Source organism: Halichoerus grypus, chromosome 11 (assembly GCF_964656455.1).
Source record: "Halichoerus grypus chromosome 11, mHalGry1.hap1.1, whole genome shotgun sequence".
In the NCBI taxonomy this organism is placed as follows: Eukaryota; Metazoa; Chordata; class Mammalia; order Carnivora; family Phocidae; genus Halichoerus; species Halichoerus grypus.
Window position 1 is genome coordinate 70,564,884 of NC_135722.1, and position 16,016 is coordinate 70,580,899.

A 16,016-nucleotide genomic window follows, 5' to 3' on the forward strand; every position below is an offset into this window, starting at 1 on the left:
TGGTGAGCACTGTGAATTATGTAAGACTGTTGAATCACAGACCTGTACCTCTGAAACAAATTATACATTATATGTTAAAAAAAAAAAAAGGAAGAAGAAGAAGGTATTAGGAAGGGAAAAATGAAGGGGAAGGGAGACAAACCATGAGACTATGGACTCTGAGAAACAAACTGAGGGTTCTAGAGGGGAGGGGGGTGGGGGATGGGTTAGCCTGGTGATGGGTAATAAAGAGGGCACGTACTGAATGGAGCACTGGGTGTTTTACGCAAACAATGAATCATGGAACACTACATCAAAAACTAATGATGTAATGTATGGTGATTAACATAACATATAAAATAAAAAGGAAAAAAAAAGAATAGCTTATCTCTTCCCTTTGTAAAACTCACAAACTGGCATCACAATTCCGGACTTCAAGCTCTATTACAAAGCTGTCATCATCGAGACAGTATGGTACTGGTACAAAAACAGACACATAGATCAATGGAACAGAATAGAGAGCCCAGAAATGGACCCTCAATTCTATGGTCAACTAATCTTTGACAAAGCAGGAAAGAATGTCCAATGGAAAAAAGACAGTCTCTTCAACAAATGGTGTTGGGAAAATTGGATAGCCACATGCAGAAGAATGAAACTGGACCATTTCCTTACACCACACACAAAAATAGACTCAAAATGGTTGAATGAACAAGACGGATGGCCAATGTCAGTCCTCTTCATAGGACATTCCAAGAATGATTCACCAGCTTGGGGACATGAGAGATACAATAAAATATTTGGATAAATAAATAAAGGAATGTGTAAAAAAATATTAAAAGCAAAGCGTACAGCACCAACAAAAAGTTATGATAATGTAGACACAGTAAGAGAGGAAGTGCTGAGAAAGATACTACAAAGGGCTGATATCCAAGATCTATAAAGAACTTCTCAAACTCAACACCCAAAAAACAAATAAATCAAAACATGGGCAGAAGACATGAACTGACACTTCCCCAAAGAAGACATACAAATGGCTAACAGACAGATAAAGAAATGTTCATCATTATTAGCCATCAGGGAAATCCAAATCAAAACCACATTGAGATACCACCTTACACCAGTTAGAATGGCAAAAATGGACAAGGCAAGAAACAACAAATGTTGGAGAGGTTGTGGAGAAAGGGGAACCCTCTTACACTGTTGGTGGGAATGCAAGTTGGTACAGCCACTTTGGAAAACAGTGTGGAGGTTCCTCAAAAAATTAAAAATAGAGCTACCCTATGACCCAGAAATTTCACTACTGGGTATTTACTCCAAAGATACAGATGTAGTGAAAAGAAGGGCCATATGCACCCCAATGTTCATAGCAGCAATGTCCGCAATAGCCAAATTGTGGAAAGAGCTGAGATGCCCTTCAACAGACGAATGGATAAAGAAGATGTGGTCCATATATATATACAATGGAATATTATTCAGCCATCAGAAAGGATGAATACCCAAGTTTTGCATCAACATGGATGAGACTGGAGGAGATTATGCTAAGTGAAATAAGGCAAGCAGAGAAAGTCCATTATCATATGGTTTCACTAATTTGTGGAACATAAGGAATAGCATGGAGGACATTAGGAGAAGGAAGGGAAAAATGAAGGGGGGGATATTGGAAGGGGAGATGAACCATGAGAGACTATGAATTCCAAGAAACAAACTGAGGGTTTTAGAGGGAAGGGGGTGGGGGGGTGGGTTAGCTGGGTGATGGGTATTAAGGAGGACATGTATTGCATGGAGCACTCTGGGTGTTACACACAAACAATGAATAATGGAACACTACATCAAAAACTAACGATGACTAACATAACATAATAAAATTGAATTTAAAAAAAAGAATTACATTACTGTTCAGATTCATGGATCAGAAATTCCTTTTAACTGAAAAGAAAAATATAAATTGTGTATAATTTGACTCTTGGTGTTGCTGTAAGTAGTTCTCAATAATGAACACAGTATTCCAGGAATATAGACAAATTTTACCAGTGATAGTAGTTACAAACGAACTTGAAGCTTGGATACTGAAGTATTTTTAAGGAAATTACATAATAGTCAAAAATACACACACACACACACACACACACACACACACACACCCCACATTTTGGGGATGTGTAAACCTCAGTTCTCGACCACACAAAATATCAAATAGCCAACATTCAAATTTCATTTCAAAAAATGCTCCAGACTTAGATCTTAGAAGTTTGCAAAGTAATCAGACATTAAAATCATTCTCTCTAGGGATGTGAGGTAAAAAATGATGACTAGCACTAGCACTGTAATATGGTATATGGGAAAGTGGTTAAGAGAGGAAATCCCAAGAGTTCTCACCCCAAGGAAAAAGTTTTTTTTTTCCCTTTGTGTAATGAAAACTCAATCTCTCTCTGTCTCTCCCCCCTCCCTTTCTCCTTCCATCCCTTCCTCTTCTGCTCTCCGTCTCTTCCAAGAGAATCTTGAGTAGTGAATATTCTGGCAATTAAATTCACTTCTGTGAAAATGTAGTAGCAAAGAAACTACACCTAGACTTTCAGAGTGTTGCCTAGCGATTCTTTAAAGCAATCTGATGATACCCTCATCTCTTGGAAGGTTCCAAGAATTGCTGCATACTTAACAGTTTTGTGTTGACTTCTGGCACTGGTCAAAATGGAATAAATCCTGTACAGTCTATCTCACCCACAGATGACAACTAGAAACTCTGAACAGACCACCAAAAGTAAGGACTCTGTATATGAGGACTCTGAGAAGTTAAAAATAGAATGTGAAATGAGGAGACAGGTTAACACTTGAAAAACTATCCATAATGGGACTGTGTTTTATGGGATTCTTGTTCCTCTTCTCTTTCCTGGCATTGACTGGATGGAAGGAAGACCCACTTCTCTGAACTGCACAGCAGGAGTATACAGCAAAAGCCCCAACACAAACACCCGCTTTCTAGCCAAAGGACCAGGAAGAGAGGCCTCTGCAAACATAAAGTATGGGAGAAAATCCTTTTCTTTTTCCTTTCCCTCACCCAGCTGTGCCTTGAGGTCAGCCCCAGTCACAAAGCTGCAAAGGGTGCCAACAGGGAAAGGGCAGAATTTGCAGCAGGGGACATGGGCACCTTTGCCCCAAGAGAGAGCCCTTTCTTTTTGGCCAGAGGAACTAGGGAAAGGGGCCCCTGTTGTTCCAGTGTGGGGGTGAAATCTCCTTTACTGTTCTCTATTGCTGCTTTGACTTGAAAACATGCACGGGGCCAGCGTGGGTGGTAGGATTAACTCTGGGAGAGTCTCTGGCTTTCAAGCCTTGCTTTAAGACATATAGACCAATGGAACAGAATAGAGAACCCAGATATGGACCCTCAACTCTATGGTCAAATAATCTTTGACAAAGGAGGAAAAAACATGCAATGGAAAAAAAGACAGTCTCTTCAATAAATGGTGCTGGGAAAATTGGACAGCCACATGCAAGAGAATGAAACTCGACCATTCTCTAACACCATTCACAAAGATAAACTCAAAGTGGATGAAAGACCTCAATGTGAGACAGGAATCCATCAAAATCCTAGAGGAGAACATAGGCAGTAACCTCTTTGACATCGCCCACAGCAACTTCTTTCAAGATACATCTCCAAAAGCTAGTGAAACAAAAGCAAAAATGAACTTTTGAGACTTCATTAAGATAAAAAGCTTCTGCACAGCAAAGGAAACAGTCAACAAAACAAAGAGGCAACCCACAGAATGGGAGAAGATATTTGCAAATGACACTACAGATAAAGGGCTGGTATCCAAGATCTATAAAGAACTTCTCAAACTCAACACCCAAAAAACAAATAATCAAATCAAAAGTGGGCAGAAGATATGAAAAGGCACTTCTCTGAAGAAGACATACAAATGGCTAACAGACACATGAAGAAATGTTCACCATCATTAGCCATCAGGGAAATCCAAATCAAAACCACATTGAGATACCACCTTACACCAGTTAGAATGGCAAAAATGGACAAGGCAAGAAACAACAAATGTTGGAGGGGTTGTGGAGAAAGGGGAACCCTCTTACACTGTTGGTGGGAATGCAAGTTGGTACAGCCACTTTGGAAAACAGTGTGGAGGTTCCTCAAAAATTTAAAAATAGAGCTACCTTATGACCCAGCAATTACACTACTGGGTATTTACTCCAAAGACACAGATGTAGTGAAAAGAAGGGCCATATGCACCCCAATGTTCGTAGCAGCAATGTCCGCAATAGCCAAACTGTGGAAAGAGCCGAGATGTCCTTCAACAGATGAATGGATAAAGAAGATGTGATCCATATATACAATGGAATATTACTCAGCCATCAGAAAGGATGAATACCCAACTTTTACATCAACATGGATGGGACTGGAGGAGATTATGCTAAGTGAAATAAGTCAAGCAGAGAAAGTCAATTATCATATGGTTTCACTTATTTGTGGAACATAAGGAATAGCATGGACGACATTAGGAGAAGGAAGGGAAAAATGGGGGGGTGGAATTGGAGGGAGAGATGAACCATGAGAGACTATGGACTCTGAGAAACAAACAGGGTTTTAGAGGGGAGGGGGGACGGGGGATTGGTTAGCCTGGTGATGGGTATTAAGGAGGGCACATACTGCATGGAGCACTGGGTGTTATACGAAAACAATGGATCGTGGAACACCACATCAAAAACCAATGATGTATTGTATAGTGACTAACATAACATAATGAAATTAAATAAATAAATAAATAAAATAAACTGTATAGGAAGGAATCAGAGACTTCTAATGGGGACTGGATTTCCCCACAACCGGGGCGGTATCCTCTTGTGTACTCTACCAGGTATCCCCTGTAGTGTGAGGATTGTCCACTCAGGATGGCTGGAACTACCTCTAGCCCTGTGTGCACTGTAGGTGCTACTCCATCTGCTCTTTGGGGAGGTTCTTTCCCTGACCTGCAAGCATTCACTGATCTGCACTCACCTGTATACTCCAGCTCTGTAGGCCCTCTGAGCTCTCTAGAGTGTTCCCTCTGTGCCGCTCTACCCTCAACAGTACTCAGTCCTGGGAACTCCAGCTGCCTTGACTTTCCTGACCTTCCAATCCTGTCTCCTCAGGGAGACCAGTGGGCTGTCTGAGCAACTCCTCTTTGTGCTATGTCTGGAAATCTCCAGATAGTGAATGAGACCATCTTTGGAGTCCCCTCATTTGTTCCCTCTCTCTCTGTTTACTCTCCTCTGCTATTTATGATCAAATATCTGAAAACTGTTGTTTTATACCACATTTATGGGCTTTTCTTATTTGAGATGGATGAGCAAATCAGGCATGGCTGTGTTTCAAAACTCTAAACTTCGGAGACCCTGGTGGCACAGCCCCATGATGATCCTCTGGGGGAGGGTCTGCAGCACTGCAGCCAGTGATGGCTTGTCTCAGAAAACAGTTACTCGACGGCACATCAGTTTGGAGTTTATGGTAAATCATAGCACAAAGCCAGCGCTAATGTTTGCTAACCTGTCTTTGTTCCAAGGCTGGTGAGCTAGGCAGCTCAGTGGTGCCTGCCAGGTTTTTGCCTACTGAGAGGCTGTATCACCTCAACCAAATACACTCCAAGCAGGGGAACTGTTTCTCCCCATGCAACTCAGAGGATCCTCATACCACACTGCCTTCCTCCCCAGGACTCTCTCCTTCCCTGCTGGAGCACCACTCAGCTTGCCAGGCATGACCCTGGCAATGGCGCTGACCTCAGAAACTTCAGATTCTGTGCCTTGCTGCTTATAAAAATATTTGTGATATTTAAACCCACTCCTTTTTTCCCAGTAAATGGTTTTGGGGAAAAGTACTAGCTAGGCAATCCCCTGCACATGTTTTCACTCTTTTCTCCTTCTTTCTCTCTCCCTCCTCTCTCCACAGTCAGGGCTCTCTCCCCTCTGCAATGCCAGTGGCTCTTTTCTCCCCCAAATCAACTCTCCCCAGTTCCTAATTTCCATGGGATGGTCATGTTTTCTGCTTGTAGAAGTGCAGCTTTGTTCTCTCAGTCCTGTGATCAATTTCTTGGGTGTTCGGAATGATTTGATAATTATCTAGCTGTATTCAAGGGAGGAGGCAAGCTTAGGGTCACGCTATTCCTCCACCATCTTAACCCCTATCCCAAACACTTCTATCTTAATGAAAGAAGATGCTAGTTGACAGATGCCTTCTACCACTGTAGTTTCACAAAGTATATGGCACTTTCCAAGTGCTTTCACACATACATTTGCAAACACTTCTCTCTTAATGAAAGAAGAATCTAGTTGAAAGATGCTTTCAACTCAGTGTAGTTTACAGAGTTAAGTATATGGCAAATTAAATTCATTTCTTAACTCTTTCCTTATAATCCTTATCTGGAAAATATAAATTATTTCTCTTTCTATTCTGCTTATAATTATTGTGAGGACCGAAAGACTAATTAATTTAAAGTCCCACCATTCACTGCCTACACATGGCATGCTTTCCATAAAAGCTAGTTGTTCTTTATGACATATTCTCACTAATATTTTCATGAATTATTGTTAAATATTAAGAATTAATGTCAATTTTTTAAGGGTACTGTCATAAAGTAATTCATGCTCAAGAACACATTGTATGATACTGATTTTCTACAATGGAAGGAACTAAAACACAAATTACTTAAACTTCACTTCAATTTAGCTGTTTTATTTATATTTCTGCAGTAAAAGTTTGCTACTCTTCATTATTGTTGTATTTGTTCATCTTAATTTTTATTCTAATATACAATTAAACTAAATAAAATATAAGGATGATTAAGTGTATGATGCTGTTAAAACTTTAGTACTGCAGAATTATATGTTCATATTGCTTCTGTTAATCCATCATGCAACTCATCTGTCATTAAACTCCTGGGTGAGATTTACCACCCATGGGTGGGCTCAGACATTCTCAGACTTTTGTAGATATCCTCTCACTAAAGGAGATATTATCAGACTTTTATAAATCCCTGAGCCACATTTGAAACTCTGGTTGTATTTATTGTGTGCCAGACCTTCCAGTAAGTGAAATAAATACAAGAATATTCAGCATTATGTATATGATTCTTGATAAAAATATAACAAAAGTATATTTATTGTTATAATATTTTAATGTACCATATCTTTGAAACTTTTAAGATTGATTAACTTTGGAACCATTTTAAATGCAATTTGTCTCTTGAGTATTCATTATTTTCTATAGCAAAAACTTTCACTGTCCAGTCTGGTACGTATAAATTTAAGCTATCTGTGACTACAGGTACCTTCATTAAAATTACTGAAAATTCTCAGATGTAGTATTATTATCTATATTGATGTCATTCTGTTTAGGTAAGTATCTCTTTTGTGTCTCTGTTATAATTTCCTGAGCCTATAAATTTTAAAAGCAGCCTAATGCACATCTTTTTTTAAATAATACTCCTCAGTATTCCATTTAATTTTGGTTACATTTAGTACCCTTTTTTTTTTAAAGATTTTATTTACTTATTCCTGAGAGACAGAGAGAGAGAGAGGCAGAGGGAGAAGCAGGCTCCCAAGGAGCAGGGAACCCGATGTGGGACTCGATCCCAGGACCCTGGGATCATGACCTGAGCCGAAGGCAGACGCTTAACCATCTGAGCCACCCAGGCACCCCATTTAGTATGCTTTTTAACAGTGGTGGAGCATGTCCTTATTTGTTATCTTGTAACATCTATAAATTTACTCAAACACTTATTGAATGTCGATTATATCTTAACCTCTATGCTATCTACTTGAGATATATCTGTATATAAGGCTGGCATATACCTTCTCCTATAATAGGTAAACTAGAGGAGAAGGACAATATTAGCTTGTGGACTTTACAAAGAGTATAAGGTCTTCTGAGTCCACACAATCAGGATACCTCAATTAGTCCAGAAGCTTTAAAAATTGTTCCACAAAGAAGAGATTTTAAAACTGAGCCTCGGTGAAGAAACATGCCTGAGCAGATGCAGAGCAGAGAGAAGAGAGTTCCAAGTCTGTCAGTGAGAAGAAACCTGTGCTCTTGCTTTAGCCCATGCAGCTGAGGAAACCCATTCAGCTATTCTTTGCTTCCAACTACCTTAGAAAGCAAGGGAAAGGACAAGACAGAGAATAAAGATCACTGTTTTCTAAGAGAGATTGTTTTTATTCAGAGAAAATGGAAACAAATGTAGACACAATTATCAACCCTTTAAAAGTAGTCAATATGATAAAGGAGAAAGGGAAAGAAAATCAACCAAGCATTTACCCGAGATACCTTGGGTAAGGCCTTCCTGACACTTGTGGTCAGGTTCAGACATATCCCTCATCATGAGGGTGCAGAGCAGAGCAAAGGTCAGAGAGGGCAAGAGAAGGAACAGGAGAGGAAACTGCAAATGAGGGAGCTATTGGCCACATGCACAAAGCTCACTACATCACGCTCATAATCCAGGAACACCCCCATGTGGCCCAGAGGCCTTCCCGCATACTGAGGCGACAGTGGGGAGGAGGTAAAGAGACTGCACTGATTGTCCTCTTTGATACATAAAAGTAGAAAAATTCCCTCTGAGTCAAGCACCATGTCATTCCTCATCGCCCAAGTATCATCACAAAATCCAAGGACCCAGTTCTGACAGTTGCCCACATCCACCTCCCAGTAATGTTGACCCACAAGTAAACTTCTGGGCTCCCTAGGTGAGAAAATATTTAGGTCTTGTTATATTAGTGACAATGTCAGGATGATTGGGACTGAAGTGCAAACATCTCAGATCTTCAAACAGCGGGATATGACAGGTGGTTATTTCATTCTCCAAAAAAAATGGGCACTGCAGAAGGAAGGAAACAGTCATGTTAACATACAGTATTGATTCCTGTTAGACATAGCCTTTCTATAGAGTCTGGGTTTCTAGCTTATCCTTGGAAATGAGGGCCAGGGCAACGAGGAAGCTCTAGAAATCTACTGTAGACCAGGGTTTTCTGGACTGTCTTCATAACGAGCAAATCTTTAACCAGACAAAAATGGAGAAATTTATGAATTTTCTTAATATATATGAAGAAGAGGGATATTGCTAAACTCTGTTTTTTTTTCTCTGAAACATTTGAAATTGGGAGATTAGCAATTCATGGTAAGAAAAGTAACCAGCTCATCTTCTCAGAAAATAATAATAGCTCCTAATAATAACTCCTAAAGAGTGATCACTTTTCCTCATATTTAAGTATTTTTCACCAAAATATGCCAAGGTAAAATAAGCTGAAAGAAAAACTCACATTTTTTTTAGAAGTAGAAGGTTTGGGGTGCCTGGGTGGCTCAGTTGTTAAGCGACCTACTCTTGATTTCGGCTCAGGTCATGATCTCAGGGTCTTGAGATTGAGTGCCGCATGTGGCTCCTTGCTCAGCAAGGAGTTGGCTTGAGATTCTCTCTCCCTCTCTCTCTCCACACCCCACCATTTCATGCTCCTTCTCTCTCTCTCTCTCAAAAATAAATAAATCTTAAAAAAATAGGAAGTAGAAGATTTGTGAGAATTTTCAGCCAGTGTAACTTTTGAGAAGAAAAGAGAGAAATCTAGTGAAATAAGTGCTCAACTGACTTTGGTAAGTATTCACTTTATGTGTTTAATACTATTGATTATACAAAGTAGTTTTGGATTATGTGAATAAAGAATGCACTGTGTAAAGTGCTTTTATTATGAGACACTGTAGAAAACAAAAGTTAGAACTCTCTAATCATCTCACAACCAGCAATAACCACAAAACCTAAAACTTGGAATATACTGAATGTTCATGCAGAATTACATGGTTCATACAAAGAGTTAACAGTATATCTTGGCATGCTACAGGCCATCTAATATCTTTTCCTATTGTTTACTTCCAGGTAGTTTATCATAAACGATTGGGCTTTTCTCTAGATATTAGTTGTTTTTCCACATATATTATTTTTGTATAAAGGCAAATTTGGCTATAAACTTCCCAAATAATGCAATCATAAAATGTGCAATGGGGAAACATTACCCCTAGAATTCTAGCTGAGGAGAATGTACAACTATACCACCAAAGGACAGTGTATTACCAAGAAATTGGTTGAGCCTCTCAGCCCAAGTGATGGGCCATGTACCGAGCTGTGGGTCCACAGGTTGGGGCAGGTGCAGCTGCACTGACTCACTCCTGCAAAAAAAGAGCAGTTAGTTACTCTTTCTGAGTTCAAAGTTTTCATGACAGTGATTATATTTATTCTACATCCCAGTAAAGATGCTTCATTAAAATCCTCATGATTAGGATCAGGGGTTATGAATGTAACTCCACAAACTAGGGAATGTAACAAATATCCATTCATTTTCTGAAGAGCAAATTAAACCCAATTCTACTTCCTACCACTTCAATCCTAGCATACAATTTCAGGATCTGGTTCTTCTCAGCCAAGCATGGGGTTATGCAAAATGGCCTGAAACAGAACATTACAGAAGGGCACATTGATTTTTTTTCCCCTAGGGAGAGAGTGCAAGGGGGAGGTGGAGGGAGGGGCAGAGAGAAAATCTTAAGCAGGCTCCACCCTCAATGTGAAGCCCTATGGGGGGGTCTCAATCTCATGACCCTGAGATCATGACCTGAGCCAAAATCAAGAGTTGGATGCTTAATAGATTGAGCCATCCACGTACCCCAGGAGGACACTTTGATTTTTAACCCACACTAGTCACCACCAAGATGCTCAGTATTCATATAACCACAGCAAGGGGATGAGGAGCTTAGCTTGGGCAGAGATTCTGCTTCTGAGGACCCACCTTCAGTAAATGCCACATACAGCCTTTCCCTGGGTAGTTGGAGTCCGCCACGTGCTACCTGTGTGGGAGCCCCAAACCCTAGATGGTCTTCCCCCATGCCTCTTCTCTCCCTCCTCCCACTTTATGCTTCACAGAAATACCTATTTCTCCCACGGAAGCTTATCATGGCTTCAGGCCATAACCTCAGTGTGTTCTTATGTTTCTAAAAATTCAAATCAGGGATAGGAGTTGTCTTCATGCAACTCATGCACAGAATCCTGGCAACTGCACAGGCTTCCACAGACCCCTGTCCAACCCCACACAAAACAACAAACCCTTTTCTACCTTTGGAGACATAGAAAAATAAATACATTATGAAATAGGCTTTATTATCATAATAAATTATGCTCATATTTCAGCATCAACAGTCTGATCACTATTAAACAATTCTCAAACCTTTAATATAGAGGCAAACTTACCTTTTTAATGTGTCTTCAAAATGCTATAAAGAGAAACACACAGAGAGAAAGTTTTAGTATATACACCACAAGATTCACAGTAGAGACTTCATTACTTATTCCCAAGGTGGATAAACCCAAATTCCAGCAAATTGTATCATGTACATGAAAACAGAAAGGGAAAATGAATTGTGTGGATTCCCAAATTTTTCATTTTTGCCAGGTCAACATACAAATCCATATATCTTCAACAAGTTTTCTGGTCGCTGTTGGTCAGTAACTGAATATATATTAGAATTTGAGAAGGAGGTATTCTGTGGAAGTTTTTTAGGCTGCTTTTTCACAGACTTTTACAGATTTTAGCCTGGTCATCAGCATCACGGTGACAGGGAAAACCCTTACCACAGTATCAGAAAGCATCATTGCACAGTGGTGATGGAGGGCAAAGAGAATATGGACATGATTCAGTCAGCACCGTTACTCTGTATTCTTCAGTCCTTACTTGGAGCAGCTCCATGTCTGGTTTACGGCACATTTTCTTGAGGTCCTCATACATTCCTCTTAGGAGTTTCCCCTTGAGGGCCATGCTGTCCCCACTTTCTCTGAGTAGTTGAAAAAAATCTCTTTGCTTTCCTTTTCTATTTGCTCTCTCTTCCTCATAAAGCAAGTGGTACACCTTCTGATACTCAGCCGGATCATCTCCCTCCACAGTCACATAACCCTGAGGGGAGAGGATTAGTTAGATCATATAGCCAGGCTAATTTTATATATGTCTTATCATCTACTATTTGTCTTCTGACATTTAGCAACTTGGTACATTCCTTAAAAACAAATTTAGGGATGTGTTTCTGCCTCCATCATTTTTTCTACTCATTTGGTTATTTTATTGTACTAGAAGTCAAAATCTTGACTCTAACACCTTCCCCCAAATATCTAAGTTCAGTTTCTACTGGATGCGAATTGCTTTCTCACCATTGTAAAGTCAAAAAAAAAAAAATCATTAAGTCCCACCATCTTAAGTTGGAGACTATCCATAAATTGATTTGCTGCACTGAAAAGGGTCCTTATTTTCATGTTCCATGGATACAGAGAGCCTTCTTCTATCTAAACTTCCTCATATGGAAAATTATCAGTTTTCCATAGGTCTTTCTAAACACTTGGCAATCTATCTCTGAAAACTGAAATCCAACTCTGAAACTGAAAACTGAGGAGACATTTTAAATACTCAACCTAACAATGAGAGTTTCTGGAATAATTGAGCATAGTGAATAGACTGGCATTCTATATAGATTTGTTATACAAACATGTACTTAAATATGTACATACAGATAGCATAACATGAGTAGCTTGGTAGGCATGGGTAGATGAATTACTGTCTATGGAAAACTAATACAATTAACATCTATTTATTGCATTACCTACAGAAATGCAAGCTATCTGGTGACAATTGTTTTCTGTACCTCACAAAGGTGTTGGGTACCTGATTAGATTTTTGCAGAGTGGAAGACACATCCTGATACAGATGACTGGAAACCTTCTTAAATCTACTTAATCAACTGACACATCCAAGCTCTAGTGAGAAGCCATGCCTTGAGTTAACTGATGTGATCCATGGATCTGTTGTTTTTAAAATAAATGTTAAATATAAACTTCTTATCTGCTTTAAAAAATGATATTATAATCCTAATTGCATCAACCCATTACTATGCACTATATTTGGTTTCTGTCTGAATCTGCATGCATTCTCTTTTTTGTGTCAACATGTAATAGTTTTATGTTTTTTGTTCCTTTCTTGATATTTCTTCAGACTGAAAGTTATCAACATTTCATTTATCAGCCCAGTATAATCAAGCACTTGCACGATAATGTCTCCTACTGCTCTGGCAGAACTATCCTACTGTTTATGGATCTTGTCAACCTCAACTGAACTAAAATTCTCTGAAATTTTATATTTTTCAGTGAGTCCTCCACAAAATTCTTCCCTTTTACTTTTTCTCTTCTTTTTGAAAACATACTACTACTTTTCTCTTTTGGTCTAAAGCCAAAACACACACAATAGCTTGCTGGTCTTTCCTTAAGACTCTGCTCCCTTTCTCATTACCCCATACGTTCTCTCATACCCTCTTCTTTTATTATTCAATACATATGCATAGTTGAAAGATTTGTGATATTTTGTGGATTTAATGATCACACAGGGGATGTATATTACATGACTAACTCCTAGAAGGCATCATAAACATTTCTGTAAAAAAAATATATTTTCTGTTAAATTTAGGCAACTATCTCTTAAAGTATTCATCTTGGCAAGGCTTGCATCCTGCTCTGTCTCTTAAAAACATTTTCATATTTAGTCAACGATGGATCATGGTGCTTCACCCAAGGAAGGATCCTAGAAAGGAAAACTTAAAACACTCTGTTTCCACTATATCAAATGATCGGTCATCATGAATCTGCTCTTCTAATGTAAAATCATGGTTAAAAAAGTGAGCTACATTCTGCAGATTCCAAAATTTTTATTTTTAATATTATCTTCTCTTGGAAATTACAGATGAAAAAAACCAACAAGTTAACCCTCGACACCCCTCCTTTCTCTCTTCTACTCCTGCACATACAGCAAAATAGTGAACATTTTTTACTTAGATGTAAGTTTCTTGATGAAAAGATCATGAATGATCAACCTTTGCAGTGGTATTGGCCAATATATCACCAGGTCCACAGAAGGATGTGAAACTCTTTCTGTTGCCACAGTTCCACAGCCTGGGAGTGTGGAGGGGGGTTAACTCTGGGAGAAATCCTGCTTTCAAGCCTTGCTTTTAAACAGTATAACGTAGGGGACACCAGGGTGGCACAGACAGTTATACGTCTGACTCTTGGTTTCATCTCAGGTCATGATCTCAGGGTTGTGAGATTGAGCCCTGCATCAGGCTCCGCGCTGAGCACTGCATAAGACTTCTCTCTCCCTCTCCCTCTGCGCCACCCCCCCTGCATGCTCACTCCCCCTCTCTCTCTCTCAAATAAATAAATAAATCTTTAAAAAAGACAATAGTGTAAAGCGAGACCAGAGAAGTTTTTAATCTAGTCTGGATTCCCCCACTCCCAGTGGAACAATGCCCTTCTGACTACTCTATCCCATATTCTGTGTAGTGTAAGGACCTTCCACTGTGGCTGAGGGGAACATCAACAACTCTTAACCCTGTGTGAGTTACACATATTGTTTCATGGGTTTTGTCACCTTTTCTTTTTTTTTAAAGATTTTATTTATTTATTTGAGAGAGCAAAAGTGAGAGAAATCACAGAGGGAGAGGGAGAAGCAGACTCATCCCTGAGTGGAGAGCCCAATGTGGGGCTCAATCCCGGGACCTTGAGATCATGACCTAAGCCGAAGGCAGACGCTTAAATGACTGAGCCACTCAGGCACCCCTCGTCATCTTTTCTTGATCAGGTATTTTTCTCATATGATTTAACTGCTCTTCACTCAGCTATAGCCTCCAGCTATGGGGCCCTCCTCAGATGTCTTTCTCTCTCTCTCTCTCTCTCTCTCTCTGTCTTTGTGTAGCTCGACCCACCACCAGTCCTTAGTCCTTGGAACTCCAACTTCCTTGAACTCCCTGAACTCACAACTCCACTCAGGATTTCCTATCCCAGTGTTGAGGCCAGCAATCTTCAGCCAGTGCGCTGGGTCTACATTGGGTTCCCCTCATTTCTTTCTTCTCTCTCAGGATTCACTGTCCTGTGTTGCCTATTGTCTAAGGTCTGAAAGCTATATCTTTTTTTATCTATACCATTCTAATATCTTTTTTTGGTTACTAATTGGTATAAAATAGAGTAAATAAGGTCCCCACAACTCCCTTTTGCTCAAAAAGAAGTCTGTGGAAAGGCTTATATATTAAAATCTCAATTTCTTTAATGGATATGGAAGATTTATTTTTATAAAAGATTTATGAAAATGTATCAATTTTTATCTTCAGTGAGCTTTGGTATCGTGTCTCTTTCATAGATTTGTCCATTTCATCTAAACTATTGAGTTAATTGGCACAAATGTGCTTCTTTTTTTTTATTGCTAAGTTTTTTTTTAATTTTTTATTGTTATGTTAATCACCATACATTACATCATTAGTTTTTGATGTAGTGTTCCATGATTCATTGTTTGTGCATAACACCCAGTGCTTCATGCAGAACGTGCCCTCTTAAATACCCATCACCAGGCTAACCCATCTGTGCTTCTAATATTATCTTATTTTCATTAAAATATCTGTTTATCTCCTCTCTTTTGATATAGCTATGTAGTGTCTTCTCTCTCTCTTCTCCCCCTCTCTCTCCCTCTGTGTGTGTGTGTTCATGTGCACTCAGAGCAGCTAGGCTTGAGAAACAATAACTCCTTTTGATTTTTACTGTGTATTTATTTTCCTGAGTGAATTATGCAAGCCAAGGTATTGGCAGTGGTGGTGGAATAGGTCTGGGGTCTTGCCTGAGTTTCTGGAGACCAGGTTCTAGGCACTTGTAGTATAGTGAGCAGTGGGTCCCACTACAAGGTGTGTGTGTGTGTGTGTGTGTGTGTGTGTGTGTGTGTGTGTGTGTGTGATGAGTACCCCCCATAGATCCCTTTATCAGGAAGTACCTGCTGGGAAGAGAAGCCCCTTCTGAGTCATCACCAAACACCAGACTCTACACGGGGGAGGAGGAAGCAGGGAGTTGCGGCCTTTTGAGGGTAAAAGGGTCAAATGTCAGGCATTCCAAGAAGAGGAGGTCAGGAAGCTCCAAGATCTTGGCCACAAAGGTCCATCACTACCTTGTCTCATC